This window comes from Herpailurus yagouaroundi, unplaced genomic scaffold (assembly GCF_014898765.1).
Source record: "Herpailurus yagouaroundi ecotype Mexico unplaced genomic scaffold, PumYag 166, whole genome shotgun sequence".
In the NCBI taxonomy this organism is placed as follows: domain Eukaryota; kingdom Metazoa; phylum Chordata; class Mammalia; order Carnivora; family Felidae; genus Herpailurus; species Herpailurus yagouaroundi.
In genome coordinates this window covers 25974510-25992072 of record NW_024412407.1, presented here as the reverse complement: position 1 = coordinate 25992072, position 17563 = coordinate 25974510, and the positions used below count along the sequence as shown (strand labels likewise).

General features: G+C 38.4%; 1 long non-coding RNA gene across 1 annotated transcript; it reads right to left on the bottom strand.

The window, feature by feature from the left end:
* Window positions 1-423: 423 nt before the first annotated feature.
* On the bottom strand, window positions 424-13319 carry LOC121038818 (uncharacterized). Its single transcript, XR_005794524.1, has 4 exons — window positions 13270-13319; window positions 9528-9709; window positions 4991-5009; window positions 424-4358 (listed from the first exon to the last, which is right to left on the bottom strand). It is a non-coding gene; the product is annotated as an uncharacterized LOC121038818 (long non-coding RNA).
* Window positions 13320-17563: the final 4244 nt, after the last annotated feature.

Here is a 17563-nt window from a genome sequence, read left to right as displayed (position 1 = left end):
AGAAACAAGGAAAATCTCTAGTGAGTGGTAAGTGCTGGGTAGAAAATTAGGATTAGGTGATGTAAAAAGAGGGCCTGGGTGGCTTCTTTAGATGACCAAGTTTCTCACCTTGTGGTGGTGACTTTAGGCTAAAGAAGTAATAATACTAGATGGGCAGAAGAGTCAGGACCAGAAGAGTTTCCTAAATACCAGCATTCTTGCCAACATACCTGGGCTGGATGATGGCTTAATGATTGTGCCAAAGCCTATTTTAAAATTTCACTCTGGTGGCATTATTCTTATTTCAAAGTAAAGTGGACTTTAGAGCAAACCACTGCATCTGGTCATTTTAAATGGAAATATAACTATCTTAGATAGGTGGTATTTTAATGCAATTAAACACATCCAAGTTTCAATGCAATAAGTGATATTGGGAGAATAAAAGCAATTGTAAACAGGTTATTAGTAGTTTGAGACCTAAAATCTGAGGGGTAAAGTTGTACCTGTGTCCATCCCAATGAATATCAAAGAAAATTGGTCTCTAGTTGGGACATTAAGTGGCAGTCCCTTAGGTTCATGCCTCTGCAACATGATGAGAATAAATCTTAAAGGTTTCTCTGGAAAATGCCCAAGGGGACAAATAGCAATCAACCTGCTGAACCCAGCTGCTACCCACCTCCTTCTACCCATTATGAACTGATGCTTTAGCTTCTATTTCCACCATTATAACCACTTTGGTAAATGAGGTGTTTGTGCCAAAGTGTGGAAGAAAGCCTTACAGACCAATAAGCATTTCTAATATCTATGTTGGGAACCAATAACAGCTGAGTATTTTATTTCAAAGTGGAGGATTAGGAAACTGATCAATTTAAATTCTGAGGAGGCCCATCAAACATAACTGAGTGTGACCAGGCAAAAACAGAAATAATTTCTCCTCAATTTCAGGGGGTGACAAAGAGATAGGGATGATAATCTACAGATAACCAGTTTCTCTAAGTAGCTGACCAAACACCACCAAGGCAGACAAGAATAATTTAACTAGATGACTCTTCTATTAAAACATATGTGTGTGTGTGTTTGTGTCTTTGTAGGATATGGAAGAGTTAACTCCATCCTTATGCCAAAACAAATCCATCTTGTTCCCTCAACCTCATCTCTAATAGCTTCTTTGAAAATCTTATCTGTGAGGATAAAATGCGTGGTGTGACTGATAGCAATGCAAAGGGGAAAAAAAATGTTTCTAACCATTATGGATTCTGGGTCATTATTCATTCTAAACTACAGATGTAATCAATTTGCTAAAATAATCTCATATAAATAATTTCCTGTCAAGAAAACATTACTGCAAAGGATACCAAGTTTTCCAATTAAGCATTTATACTTAAAGTTATTTCAAAAACCATCATAATGAAAGCACTATATTGATATACTAGAGGATAATCTTTAATTATACAATGTCTATTTTTGCTGGGGCAGTATACTTTTTATGAATTGATCTACTTAAATTCCACAGTTGAGAATTACGTCTGTGAAACATATATAATTCTATTCTATAGCAATGAAAAATAAACCAACCTTATCAACAATTCTAAATCATAATAATAAATAATCAATTACTAAGAAGCTGTACAATTTCACCATACATAATTTGCAAATTCATTATTTTTTTTTAAGACTGACAAGGATGTTGTGAATTAGGGTGAAGACTATTATTCCAATTTTCAAGTGAGATTATTATGTTAAATGGCTTTCCAAAGCCTAATTGTAATAAGTAGAAGATCTGGCATTTAAGGCCAGTTTTTCTGACCCCTAATCCAGGATTATTTTCACTATTCTATTTTCCTAATGTCTGCAAAATTCATTCATTCATCCAGAGGTTCTAGTTCTCTGCTAGGAACTGTGGTACAATTCTGAGGAAAAAAACAATATCATGAACCTAAAATTCTATAATCAGCTAAATTAAATTGAAAGTGAAGGTGGATTAAAAACAATTTTAGATACAAATTTTTATCGAAAGATAAAAATCGGAATAAACTAACTTCTAAAAAACATACTTGAGATGCAAGGAAAATGAACCCAGAAGAAAGGAATGATATGCAAAAAGTAGTAAGTAGACATCATAAAAGCACATTGGTAATCTCAGTAAATATTTATAATAGTCAAACAACCATAATGTGTACATTTTAAAATGTTAGAATTAAAAATCATAGACAACAACATTAAGTCCCGGCTTATTTGGGAGAAGGACAGAAAGGAGGCTCTAAGTTTAGACTTGTTGGAGAAATAAAAATGTTAACTATATATGGGCGCTAGGCTGAGTAATGGCCCCCAGAGACAGCCATGTCCGAATCTCCAGAGCCTGTGAATATTATTTTATATGACAAAGGGACGTTGCAGCTGGGATTAAGGATCCTGAGACGGGACAACACTGGAATGTTCAGGTGGGTCTTAAACGTAATCATAAGTGTCCACATAAGAAATGTGATGAGAGCAGAGACAGAGTCAGTGTAATGACCAAAGCAAGACGCTAAACATCTGCCTTTGAAGATGGAAGTCTCGGAGGTGGAAAAGAAAAGGAAGAGATCCATGCCCGAGAGCACCTGGAAGAAGCATGACCCTGCTGTCACCCAGGATACTGCTATCAGACTTCTGGCCTCTAGAACGGTACAAGAATAAATGTGTGTTGTTTGAAACCCCCTAATTTGTGGTAATTGTTACAACAGCCATAGGAAAGATATACTAAAAATGTGGGCATAATAACTAAGAGAACAGATGTGGAATATACTATTTATTTTCTAAGAATACCTATGCCTCCACTTGTGTTTCTAGGTGTGATTTTTATTAAAATAGTATTCCTGGGCACTCGGGCCACTCCTTCTCACTCTTGTCTGGGAGAGTCAAAATTACTTCTCTGAATGATAGTTTAGGAAAGGCAACTTGTTGGTTTGCAAACCGGCCCCTGTACACTGAGGGCAAGGAGAGACTGAAGAAAGAGCCAGCCTACTCCAGACCGGCAGGTAACAGTCTTAATAAGCAAGGAAACCTGCATAGGAGGCTTGCCATAAGACAAGAAAGTTTCCATACCTGCCCGCCGGACTCTTAGAAGTTCAAATGGAAGATTTAACTGGTTTCAGTCATGTATACTGCCCAGATGGTCTCAACAACCCCTTACTCTCATAAGGCTATGTCCTTGGAACAGCTCCCCTTGGGAATGGTGGGCAGAACATACATTCCAAGGACAGGGAGAGAGTGAGGAGCCTCTAACTGCCCAGATCCAGCTCGTGAGTCAACAGTGGTCATATCCTCTCGATGACCTCCTCCAACATAACTGAATGCTTAGCTCAGCCCCTTCTAATCTTCTTCCTCCCTTGGGATCTGCTTATCAGGAGAGAACATACATTCTGTTCTGCTCAACTTTGTCCCTGAGGAAGGAGTTCTGTGGTTACTCAGCACTACTAGGGACCAGGTAATTCTGCCTAATTCAGAGACAACAGACTTAGAGTCACATTCTCCAAAACCTTTGTTAGTAATACAGGTGGTATTTGACCTCTGTCTGCCTTACTCTCTTGTCTATCTCTCAGTTGCTTCAGAACACACAGGAGGAAAAAGCAAGATATTACTTATTAGCTTTTTGAAATCTGAATTTTCAAACAGATAACAAAAGAACAAAGTGGAAGGACTTGATAATTCAACGGAAACACAGAAAGAGACAACAAAAAGAAGCAAAGGAATGGTGGACCACACATAAGAAGACACAATCAGAACAAAAATCCACAGAGCATTTAAATATATATGAGTTGGGGCAAAAAGCATACCAGCCAAAAAGCAACCCAAAGAAAAGTGCTACATCAATGTTCATATTGCTCAAAATATAAATGTGATGTTTACAGGGAATACATTTCGCATGAATACAAGATACACTTACATTGGTAAAAGATGTAAAGCACAAAGATGATAAGAAATCATAAAATTACATACACCTGAATTCATAGCCTCAAAAATATAAAAAGTAAAAGTACCAAAAGTATAAAGACAAATTGACAACTGCATAATTACAGGGGAAATGTTAATGCTATGTGTCAGTTGGTTATTGCTCCATAAAAATTACCCCCAAACTCTCTGGCTTAAGATAATTGTCAATTATTGTTATTCATGAATGTGCTCATCAGCTAATTAATTCAAGTGCAAGATGAGCAGTTAAGATGACTTATCTTTGCTCCATGAAGTTTCTCATCTTCTAGCAGACTGGCCAGGGCTTGTTTGCATGGCATGGTAGAGGTTCCAGAGAGAAAGCAGACACACACAGTACTGGGATCTAGGCTCAGAATAGGTGCATCAATACTTCTACTGTGTTCTGTTGGCCAATGAATGCAGAAGGCCTACCCAAAGTCACCACACGGGGAAATAGATTAGACCTCTTGATGGGAGGAGCTGCAAAGTCACAGTTTCACAGAGGTCATTATGCAGGGCATTCAATGTAATCAATATACCATGCTCACCTCTTTCAGATATTGATAAATCAAGGGGACAAAAATATTGGTAAGGATGTAGAAGAGTTAATAATTAATAAGCTTGATTTTATAGATACTTGATGATAGATGATGAGTAGATGATACAGAGATATACGATCTTGTATGCAACAAATAAACAAATTTTCTTTCCAAGTACATACGAAACAGTTACGCAAATTGAACTGAAAAGCAACAGGGAATTTTCAAGAATTTCCAAAGAATTTGTCACTTAGATCACAATATTTTTTATTATAGTGCAACTTAATTAGATAACAACAAAGTGAAAGAAACTCATACATTTGGAGATTAGAAATACACTTTTAAATAATTTATAGACTAATTAAGAAATCACAATGGTAACTATAATATTCAGATTTAAAATAAATAAAAATGCTGTAAAAAACTTGTGGAATGATAAAAGAACAACTTCAGAGGAGTTTATAACTTTAGATACAGTTATTAGGAACTAAGACTGACAGTAAACAAGCTTAAGCACTCACCGCAGGAAGTTGATAAAGCCTAAAGAAAGAAGAATGAAAAAAATAAAAATAACTTGATTGCAATCATTTAGAGAATATTCTCCAACCACAAAGTAGTTATGCTAGTTTTCTTGAAGTAAGAAATACTATAACTTATTCCTAAGTATTTCATATATTTTCAATATACAAATCTTGCACTTTTGGGATGGGGTGCCGTTATACCTAAGCACTTCATAACATAGTACTTAGGCTATTTGAAGATAGACTGTGGTAAATTAAAAGTATATATTGAAAAGTTGAGGGGTGCCTGGGTGGCTCAGTTGGCTGAGTGTCTAACTTCGGTTCAGGTCATGATCTCACAGTTTGTGAATTCGAGCCCTGCAATGGGCTCGTTGCTGTTAGCACAGAGCCTCCTTTGAATCATCTGTCTCCATCTCCCTCTGCCCCTCCATTGCTTGCGCTCACTCTCTCAAAAATAAATAAACATTAAAAAAGAAAGAAAGTCTAGCACAACTAAAACTTTTTAAAGAAGAGATATCACTTGTATGTCAATAGTGAAAATAAAATGAAATCAGAAAGAACTTGAGGGCATTATGCTAAATGAAATTAAGTCAGACAGAGAAAGACAAATACTGTATGACATTACTTACATGTGGAATTTTAAAAAATCAAACATGATTCTTAATTTCCATATATGAGTGAAATCATATTTGTCTTTCTCTAACTTACTTCACTTAGTATTATACTCTCTAACTCCATCCATGTTGTTGCAAATAGTATGATTTCATTCTTTTTTATGGCTGAATAATATTCCATTGTGTGTGTATATATATATATATATATATACACACACCACATCTTTCTTCATTCATCTATCAATGGACACTTGGGCTGTTTCCATAGTTTCACTATTGTAAATAATGCTGCAATAAACTTAGAGGTGCATATATCCTTTCAAATTAGTGTTTTTTTATTCTTTGGGTAAAAATACTTAGTACTGTGATTACTGGATCATAAAGTAGTTCTATTTTTAATTTTTTGAGGAACCTCCATATTGTTTTCCACAGTAATTGCACCAGTTTGCATTCTTGCCAAAAGTGCACAAGGGTCCCTTTTTCTCCACATCCTCTCCAACACTTGTTTCTTGTGTTTTTAAGAAATGAAACAAATGAACAAAGGTGGGGCGGGGGGGAAGGAGAGATAAACCAAAAAACAGACCCTCAACTATAGAGAACTAACAAGTGGTTACGAATGAGAAGATGGGTGGGAAGATGAGTGAAATAGGTGAAGGGGATTAGGAGTACACTTATCTTGATGAGCACTGAGTAATGTATAGAATTGTTGAATCACTGTATTGTACACCTGAAACGAATACAACACTATAATGTTAACTATACTGGAATTTAAGAAATTTTTTTAATTTTAAAAATTTGAACTTCTATAGTAGTGACTATAGGAATCAATACTGTATTATGAACATCAAATTTGCTAATCAAACTATATCTTAATTATTCCCAAAACAACAACAACAAAAAAGAAATTATATTTAGGTGAGCTGATGGGATATTAGCTAACACTACAGTGGTAATCAAATTGTAATATATAAATATATCAAATCACCATGTTGAACACCTTAAACTTATGTAATGTTATATGCCAATTATATCAATAAATTAATTAATAATAAAAATTTTAAAATAAAAAAGCTGAACTCATAAAAACAGAGTAGAATGGTGATTACCAGGGGCTGGGCATTGGGGAAATGTTGCTTAAGAGCACAAACTTGCAAATAGTAAATAAATAAATCCTGGAGATCTTAGCACAGCACACTGAGAATAGTCAACAATACTGTACTATAAACTTCAAAGTTACCAGAAGACTGTATCTTAATTGTTCTCATCACAAATAACCTATCTGGAAAATCCAAAATACTTGGAAATTAAACAACATTCTTTTAAATAAACCATTAGTCAAAGAGAAAGCTAAAAGTATTACAAAATATTTTTAATTTAAGGTAAATAAAAAGAAAAACAATGCATCAAAATGTTTGGATCCTATTAGAGAAGTGTATAGGGGAAATGTATCAGATTAAATGCTTGTATTAGAAAAGAAGCAAAGCCTCAATGATGTTTTCACCTTAAGAAAGTAGAAAAATAAGGGCAAATTAAACCAAAAGCAAGTATAAAGAAGGAAACATAAGGAGTAGAACCAAATGAAATTGAAAAAAGAGAAAAACCAAGAGAGAAAAATCAATGAAGTTGAAAGCTGGTTCTTTGAAAAGATCAATAAATGAGATGAACTTCTACCTAAACTGATCAAGAAAAAAAGTGAGAAGCCACAAATTCCCAATATCGGGAATGAAAGAGGATACATCACTACAGAACCCACAGGTATTACAATGATAATAAGGGGTGCCTGGGTAACTCAGTCAGTTAAGCATCCAACTCTTGATTTCTGCTCAGGCCATGATCTCACGGTTCGTGAGATTGAGCCCCCCATCAGGCTCCGCACTGACAGCATGGAGCTTGCTTGGGATTCTCTCTCTCTCCCTCTGTCTCTGCCCCTCCCCAGTGTGTTCTTTCTCTCTCAAAATAAATAAACATTTTAAAAAATTATTTAAGAATGTGAACAAAGTTTTAAGACTCAGCAAGGAGTATGGAGCCTGCTTGGGATTATCTCACTCCCCCCCTCTCTCGGCCCCTCCCCAACTTGTGCCTGCTCACCCACCCACCCCCCCCACACACACAAACACACTCTTTCTCTAAATAAATAAACAAACAAACAGACTTAAAAAGAATTTTTTAAAAGATAGTAAGAAAATAGTATTAACTTTTTGCCAATAAATTTGACAGTCTAGAAGAAATTGACAAATTCCTTAGACACGAACTACCAAAGGTTGCACAAGAAGAAAAAGAACCTGGATAACCCCATATCTATTAATAAAACCAATTTATACTTACAGATATTTCAACAAAGAATACTCAAATTTGCCAGTTTTGTGGCAAATTCTATCACGCATTTATGGAAAAACTAGCATCGATTATAGACAAACTCTTCTAGAAAATAGAAAAGGAGGGAACATTTGGTTTAACATTCAAAAATCAGTAAGTGTAATTCACCATATCAACAAACTGAAGAAAATTCATATGATCATCTCAGTAAATAAAGAATAAGCACTTGACAAAATTCAAAGAAGGTCTTGGAAAAACCCACAAATAACATCATATTTAATAGTGAAAGACTGAATGATTTCCCCCCTGAGATCTAGAAGAAGGTTAGGATGCCCATTTTTACCGATGTGGGGAACAAAGGCAGAAAGAAATGCAGATAAAATTAAGTTTCCATATAACCTGCAGCCCATAGACAGGCAGAATAAGACATTCCTCCAGGAGCTCCCAACTGTTTTAATGCTAATGTTTTGCTAGAGGGAAAAACAACCTTAGTCTGACAATGGGTAGGCTTCCGGGATCCTGTGATTCTTCCTTGACCTAAGAAGGTCCTATTGGAAACATCCCCTTAACTTTACTTCCCCCAACTCCCAAGGGCATAATCAATTGCTCTTCACAATCTTCAGGTACCTACATCCTGTACCTGTCCCTGCGCTATAATAAAACCATCTTTTTTGTACCGAAGAGGTCTCAAGAATTCTTTCTTGGCTGGAGGCTCTGAACCCTAACATTTCCACATCACTTACCATTCCACATTATACTTAATATTTAAACCACTCTACATAATACTTAATATTTTAATAAGGTAATTGTTAATAAGGCCAATTAAGTATAGAAAAAAATAAGTAAAAGTCATTCAGAGTCTCAATGAACAATCATGACAATGAATGTCTACATAAAAACCCCATATAATAACAACAACAAAAAGCTACTAGAATCAATGCACAACATAAAATCAATTCTATTTGTATACACTAAAAATAGCCACTGAAAATTAAAATTAAGGCAGTGCACCCTGGTCCCAAAAATCTTTCTCTTGCTTCAACAGTATTTAGATGAAACAAACCCAGGGCTGCCCCTTATACTAGCCTCCTGCCACCTGCCCCCAACCTTCCAGAGGCATCTTCTCTGCCACCCTCTGCCCCTGGGATCAGCCAACACCCTATTCTGAGCTTAGCTCCTTATTACCCATCAAGCATGAGCTCCCAGGTTCTTCAGATATTCCACTGGTGGGGGCCACTGTCAACCACCTGGTCCACATGTACCTAAGGGCCTCCTACAGCTGCTACCATGTGGCTTGAGAGGGTGGGTGCCAGTTGGCTGAGGAGAAGTGGGAGGGCGCTGAACGTCTCTAGAAGATGAAAAACCAGCACAGAAGTGTGGAAGCCTCTTTTCCAGGACGTGCAGAAGCTGTCCCCAGATGAGTAGCATAAAACCATGGAAGCCACGGAAGCAGCCAGGGTTCTGGAGAAGAACCTGAACCTGGCCCTTCTGCATCTGCGAGCCCCATCTTCTGTCTGCACAGATGCCCATCTCTGTGACTTCCTGCAGAACCACTTCCTACATAAGGAAGTGAAATGCATCAAGAAGATGTCCACCACCTGACTCACCTCCACAGGCTGGACACCTCCAGGCTGGGCTGGGAAGGTATCTCTTCCTCTTGGAAAGCCTCCAGAGCTCTGCAGCCTCAGAGTGCCCCTCTAGCATCCCCCTGGTGCCAGGACTTGTGCCTGAGACTCTCTCCCTTCAGCCACTAGGCAGCATTTTAAGCATCCCAGAGCCTTCTCCCAAGCTGTGAACCAAACGTAAACCAAAAAGCTCTTTACAGCAGAAAAGAAAAGATCATTGCAGCTTCTGGGTGGCTCAGTTGGTTAAGCACCCCACTCTTGGTTTCCGCTCAGGTCATAATCTCACAGTTCATGGGTTTGAGCTCTGCATGGGGCTTTGTGCTGACAGCGGGGAGCCAGCTTGGGATTTCTCTCTCCATCTCTCTGCCCCTTCCTGGCTTTCTCTCTCTCTCTCAGTAAATAAATAAACATTTTTTAAAAAAGAAAATTAAAATTAAAATAGTACCACTTATAATAGAATCAAAAAAACATAAAGTACAGTGTGGAAAATCAAATAACTATGTTCTGGGTAAGGAGATTATAGGGAATGCATCATACTGCTTTCTGAACATGATGAAAACAGCTGACCAGTATCTAGTTAATGTGTATTTGGGGGTTGGGTCATGCCTGTGCTCATGAATTCCTTACACTATGTGATCTATGGAATATCTTATAGTGTTCTCCACCCAGCTCTCAGCATTGGCTCTTTTGTAGTCTCAGGAACACCTTGGTTTTTTTGCATGTTTTCTATGCTTTCTATACATTCTTACTGGCATGTTGCATAATGTTTTCCCTACATTGTATACCTAATATACAGGAGCTTGAGAGCAGCTTAGGGAGACTTCCCTTAGCTTCCCTCTCACCTCTCTTGACTTGTGGAGTCTTGAGTAATCCTTTCTGCCATCCTCGGTTTTGATGGACAAAGTCAAAAGCCGAACCCACAACTGGTGACCCTGACATGACAGTGATAGGTTCCAGAGGAAGCTCATCAGGTGGCAGAATCGACACGTTCAGGAGAAGAAAGTTCCAGACTTCAGACAGACCTCATCCCAGTAAGAGACAGCAATACCCGCTTGGGATAGCTGCCAACGTGTCTAGTTGAGAGTATTTCTTTTCTCTTCCTTTATCATGGGCCAAAAAAAGACAAAGGAACAGCTATTATATTTAAAAACTTTACAGCAGCTTTTAAAGGCAGCTCATTGTACTGTCAAAAAAAGATCAATTAAGTAAATTGTTATGAACAATATGAGACACCTGCCCCTGGTTCCCAGACCATGGTACAGTTGATTTAGATCTATGGGAACAAGTAATAAAAATTAAAAAAAAAAAAAACAAAAAAAACATGAAAAAAGAGAGAAGGTTCCTGCTTCCATCTTAGTGACCTGGAGTTTAGTCTGAACGGCATTATGTCCCTTATGTGTATCTCCAGAGAAGGAAAAAATTAAGAAAGATAGCCTAACACCCACCTCTCCTATGGCACCTCCTACAATGGAGGACAACTTCCCTCCACTGCCTCTTCCTGTCCCTATTCTTCCCAACATAAAGCCAATACCTATATTGGAGGGACATAAACCATTAGCTATGCAGCAATGTTTACAAGAGGGATATGCTGCTGGGGAGTCTCATAGTTTCCCTGTCATTACCACTGCTGGACATCACCTTAGGCATGAGTCCCTCCTTTTTACTATCTTTAAGGAGTTGAAACAAAGTGTTGCTGAGAATGGTATCCAAAGCTCTTTTACTAAGGGGATCATTGAAACAATAAGAAATGGTTGTGAAATGCCCCCTTGGGATTGGAAGGCATTAACAAAAACCATACTTCCTCGCACCCTTCACCACCCTGCCCCAGCTGTGTGGACTTTAGAATATCAAGAGGGTTGTTGGGGTGCCTGGGTGGCTTAGTTGGTAAAGCGTCTGACTTTGGCTCAGGTCATGATCTCACAGTTCATGCATTCGAGCCCCGTGCCGGGCTCTGTGCTGACAGCTCAGAGCCTGGAACCTGTTTCAGATTCTGTGTCTCCCTCTCCCTCTGCCCCTCCTCTGCTCATGCTGTCTTTCTCTCTCCCAAAAATAAATAAACATTAACAAAAAATTAAAAAAAAAAAAGAAGTTGGGCCACACAGGCAATTCATAATCAACATTTGCAATTTGAGTATTCCCACAGGAGTAGAAATGCTACAAGGCATTCCCAGACTACAAAAGAGCAGATGCCTGCCAAAAGCAGGGTGGGGAACAGATAAGATATCCCAAAGATAATACTGTCTAAGGAATACATGAGCACAGGCAGGACCCAACCCCTAAATACACATTAATAGATACTGGTCAGCTGTTTTCATCATGTCCAGAAAGCAGTGTAATACGTTCCCTATAATCTCCTTAACCAGGACATAGCTATTTGACTTCCCACAGTACAGTACTTAGATATAAAGCCCCCTCACATGCACAATGTGCAAGATTTGTGTATTGAAAACTACAAAATATTGATGAAATACATTAAACAAAACCTAAATGAAGAGAAATAGCATGTTCATGGATTGAAAGACTCAAGATTAAGTTGTCAATTCTCCCTAAACTATAGGGATCTATAGATTCAGCACGATCCCAATTTTAAAAAGCAGGTTTTTTTTCATATAAATATTAACAAGCTATTGAAAATCTACATGGAAAAAACAAAGGAACTAAAATTGTCAAAAATATTTTTTAAGAATGTGAACAGGGGCACCTGGGTGGCTCAGTCGGTTAAGCGTCTGACTTTGGCTCAGGTCATGATCTCACATCTCGTGGGACTGAGCGCCTTGTTGGGCTCTGCACTGACAGCGTGGAGCCTGCCTGGGATTCTCTTTCTCTCTCTCTCTCTCTCTCCCCCTCTCCGTCTCTTTGCAGTGCACTCTCTCTCTCTCAAAATAAGCAAACATTTAAAAAAATGATTTAAGAATGTGAACACAGTTTTAAGACTCACATTCCTTGATTTCCAGACCTACTATGAAATTAGAAGAATCAAGATAGTTTAATATTAGAAAAAGGATAGATATATAGAACACAGGACAGTCCAGAAATAGACCTGTACGTCTATATGTGGTCAACCAATTAATCAATTTTCAACAAAGATGCCAAGCCAATCAAATGTAGAGAAGTTAGTCTTTTCAAAAAATTGTGCTCAAGCAGTTGGATATCCATATGCAAAAAAGGAAAAAAAAGAAAATAAAAGCCTTGACCCATACTCATACCACATACAGAATGTAACTTGAAATGATCATGTACCTAAAGGTAAAGCCAAAACCTGAAATTTCTAGGAAAGCTTTGCAATTTGGGGTTAGGCAAAATTTCTTAGAACACAAGAAAGCACAGCCCCTGCTCTGGCCCCCAGTGCCGACCGAGTCGGCCTGGCTCAGCCATGATCAAGGCGATCCTCATCTTCAACAACCATGGGAAGCAGCAGCTCTCCAAGTTCTACCAGCCCTACACTGAAGATACACACAGCAAATCATCAGGGAGACATTCCATTTGGTATCTAAGAGAGATGAAAATGTTTGTAATTTCTTAGAAGTAGGATTGTTAATTGGAAGATCCGAGAACACAGAAAGTACAAACCACAAAAGAAAAAAAATGAAGAAGACTTCATCAAAATTAAAAAATTTCTCCCCAAAAGACAATGTTTGAAGAATGCAAAATAAGACACAGACTGAAATAAAATGTCTGCAAAATACATATCTTATTTAAAAAACAAATAAACAAACAAACAAACCTCATGGCATGCCTGGGTGGCTCAGTCGGTTAAGCAGCTGACTTTAGCTCAGGTCATGATCTCCCGGTTCCTGAGTTGGAGCCTCACGTCAGGCTCTGTGCTGACAGCTCAGAGCCTGGAGCCTGCTTCAGATTCTGTGTCTCTGTCTCTCTGTCCCTCCTCTGCCCATGCTCTGTCTCTCTCCCTCTTTCAAAACTAAATTAAAAAAAAACATTTTTTTAAAATTAAAAAAACAAAAATCCCTCATACGTAGAGTTCACAGGAAACTCTTCACAACTCCATTGACAGTTGGGTTGAGCACTAGAAAGTGAAACTTGGCAGGTTTCCTTAGATGGAATAGGCGTGGAGGAAATAGAACTACCTGCTAAGGAATCATGCAAACCTTTGCTGTTGTCTTGGCCACTTAGGCGTCATCACTGCAGGAGACCAGCATCTTCTACTACTCTGGGGAACCCATTCCAACAGCGACATCATGCGGCAGTGAGAAGCAAATGCAACAGTGTAACGAAGTGGTTCCTGTACTCTACCAGCATTGGTGGGGAAGCTGAACTTAAAGTTCTGGGGACTGCGCTGAGCCCCTAGAGTTCTTGGACAATTCTAGAAGTGGAGACGACCTCAAAGGTGGGAGATCCTGAATTTATCCTAATTAGTTGCGTGGGTATTCAAAATAATTAATTACAAAAAAGAGATATGACTGTACTTATATCCTGAGTTTGTGAAGCATTTCATATTACCATAAATAGCACTATATTGTAACTTTATGCCTTATATATAGCCATAGTTTAAATTTAGAAGAATTTGTGTTAGTCTTCTATTGCTTCCATAACTATTGCCAACTTAGTGCTTAAATAAGTTTATGTTACATTTCCATAGGTCAGAAATCTGATATGGGTCTCACAAGGCTAAAATCAAGCTTTGTTCCTTTCTGGAGGCTCTAAGGGAGAATCCATTTCCTTACCCATTTCAGTTTTTGGCAGAATTCAGTTCCTTGTGGTTATAGAACAGAGAACCCTATGTACTTGCTGTCAGCTGAGGGCCATTCCTGGAGTCTAGAAACCACCCACATTTCTCGGCTTGTAGCTCCCTTCCTTCTTCAAAGTGAGCAATGGCATGTTGAGTCCACCTCTCATAGACTCTAACTTACTCTTCTACCATCTTCCACTTTTGAGGATTCATGTGATTAGATCCTAGGACCCCTTCAGATAAACCTAGGTAATTTCCCTATCTCAAGGTCTTTAACTTTGATCACATTTGCAAAGTGCCTTTTGTTCTGTAAGGTAATATATTCACAGGTTCTGAAAATTAGGCTGTGGATATCTTGGAGGGAGTGAGATTATTCTGCCTACCATAGATATATCGTGGTTTTTTTTTTTTTTCAAGGATTTTTTATTTTCAAGTAACCACACACAACAAGGGACCCGAACCCACAACCCCGAGGTCAAGACTCACATGTTCCACCAACTGAACCAGCCAGACACCCCTGGGTTTTTTAATATTTAAAAATCTAATCTTAAAAATGTCTTGACTTTCCTCCGGGGAAAAGGCTAGGTTTTTAGGATAGCATTTATGTAACTATTCCTAACTTTTACTTCAGCCTGGCTCCTCATTACCCTCCATTCATTCTATATTAGGTTTAAGTTGGGGTCAGTTGGGTTTCAGTATTTCAATAAATCTCCCGAAGCAGTATGCAAAATTTCATGTGTATGCTTATTTTTCTGGGGAAAAGTTCCAAAGTTTAGGTCAGATTCTCAAAGTACTCTGTGAAAGGCCTTCCCCTGGGGGCGGGGAGGGGGGACTGCAAAACTGCTTGTAAATAAATGTGTTACTTTCACACAACATACATTTTCATGCTTCCACACTTTTACGCATCCTGTTTCATGAAATTGGGTTGTGTAGTGGAACAGGCATAGGCTTTGGATCTCCCTCAGGTCTCTGACTCAAGCTAAGACTGACTAAGTGTGATGACATTTATCTAGGAAGAAATAATGAAGGGTATCAAGTTTGATGGGGAGCCACAAGATGAGAGCAATTCAGGACATGTTGTTTGATGAACCTTCAAGATAGCCAAGAACTCAAGGCGAGATCATCTTAACTAAGGGAATCTAAGAAAGAAGAGAGTCATATTGTCCACAATAAAATTAAATGTTTGGATATGACAAAAGGTACCCTGAACTGTGTTGATGCACAACAAAATAAGGGGAAATTTTGTCACATATGTGGCAGATTATCAACAAGAAAAAGCAAACTCTAAAGAAGAGAAATTCAACTTTCATAGAACAGTGCCAACAAATAAAAAATCGTTTTATTCATGAGAGCCAAAAATGTTGTCCATATATAGATGCACCTAGAAATCATTGCACAAAATAAAAGCCATCAAGCATAAGATCTCATTTACACAGAAGGGGTAGTAGACTGACTGCAAAAGAACAGTAGGGAAACCTCCTGGGGTGATGGAAATGTTTGTGTGTGCATGTGTGTGGGGAAAATGTTCTTTTGTGTGACAGGTATGTCCTTTACCTTGGTTACACAACTGAACCCATTTGTCATAGCCCCTTAAACTGTACATTTAGATTTTAATGAATGTAAATTATAACTCATCAGCAGATTAATAGAAATGTGATGGGAAAGTGGGAGAAAGCCAGGCAAAAAGGTAGAAAGAAAAGCCACTCTATTTAAAAATTGTGTTTATGGGGGCGCCTGGGTGGCTTATTCAGTTGAGTGTCTCTGACTTCGGCTCAGGTCACGATCTCACAGTTGGTGAGTTCGAGCCCAGCATTGGGGTCTATGCTGACAGCTTAGGGCCTGGGGACTGCTTCAGATTCTATGTCTCCCTCTCTCTCTGCCCCTTCCCTGCTCACGCTCTCTCTCTCAAAAATAAATAAACATTAAAAAAATTTTTTTAACAAAAATAAAAAAAATTGTGTTTATGATCCCATTTATACACTAATGAAAAAGTGTATGTGTATGTGTGAAAAAGCTTGTCAGCAATCCAATACTGCAATCCAATGCTTGTATCACTGGCATACAGAGGACAGATCAGGGGATGGAAGCCAGACGGTAATGGATTATGGAAGAGCGGGAGGTGGAGGAAGTGCTCACTGCATGTAGCAAATTGGTTAAGTTGTGTAGTTTACCTCTGGAACAGCACTTAAGAATGAAAGGGATACATATGAAGCATGCTGTAAACACTGTAGTAAGTCCCAGCACATCTGTTCAAAATGACCATTTTTGAGGGAATCCACACAAAGAAAAGAGCAGCAACTCTTGAGGTACAGTGTAACATTAGTTTTTCTGGAAGGAGACAGCATGGACTGATTATGCTTCAGAGGTGGAGCACAGGAGCAAATGGCCCATGTGAGCAGACAGAGGGTTAAGCCTGAGTAGTTAAGGAAACTCCAGGTTTTCTAGAAATCAGTCAGGCCTGATAATGCCACCCAGTCAGTTTTATGTTTATAATGGAGATAATGCCACAGTCAGTTTTATTTTAAGAATTAGTAATAATGTATCTCTATGCATAGGACATGGCACAAAATAGATACTCAATTAGTGATATTATTATTCCTCTGCCTAGAAAGGACTCTAAAACATATTAAGCAATCACATAACAGCTGTTGGATGAATGGATGGATGGATAAAACTATGAACAAATAGTCAATTCCAGTGAACTGCACATTTTTGCAGACTGAGTTTAAATATCATTTCCTTTGGGAAGCTGCCTCCATCTCAAACTACACACATTTTTCTCACTTAATAGTGTAAGTTTCAGAGCCAGATTGCCTGTGCTTGAATCTTGGCTCTACTATTTATTGTATCTTTGGGCAAATCAAACTCTCTACTCGGCTTCCTCAACCACAAAATGGGGCTTCACTACAGTATCTACGTCTACCTCATAGGGTTTCTGTAAATATCACGAGGGTTAATACAAAAATCTATTTGTGACGCTGCCTGGCACATAGAAAGCATTCAGTAAACATTAGCAATTGCTATAGTATCATATAGCACAGTTTACAAATTATTCACTTGTGTAGCCATAGAAGATAAGCTCCATGATCATAAGAACTTAGGTGTGCTTTGGTGACTGCCTAAAACTGTGCTCTGGGATCTAACAAGCATTCAACAAACAGATGCTGAATGTGAATACCTACCAACCAAAGACCATGAAAATGCCACAGTCCCAGCAGATGCACAACAGATGTTTGCTGACTGAAGGGAGGAATGGAGACCATCGGGTGGGAAGGGGTTTCAGACTACTGGCAGTACTGCACAAGGGAGGCAAGCAGAGACATAGGGGATA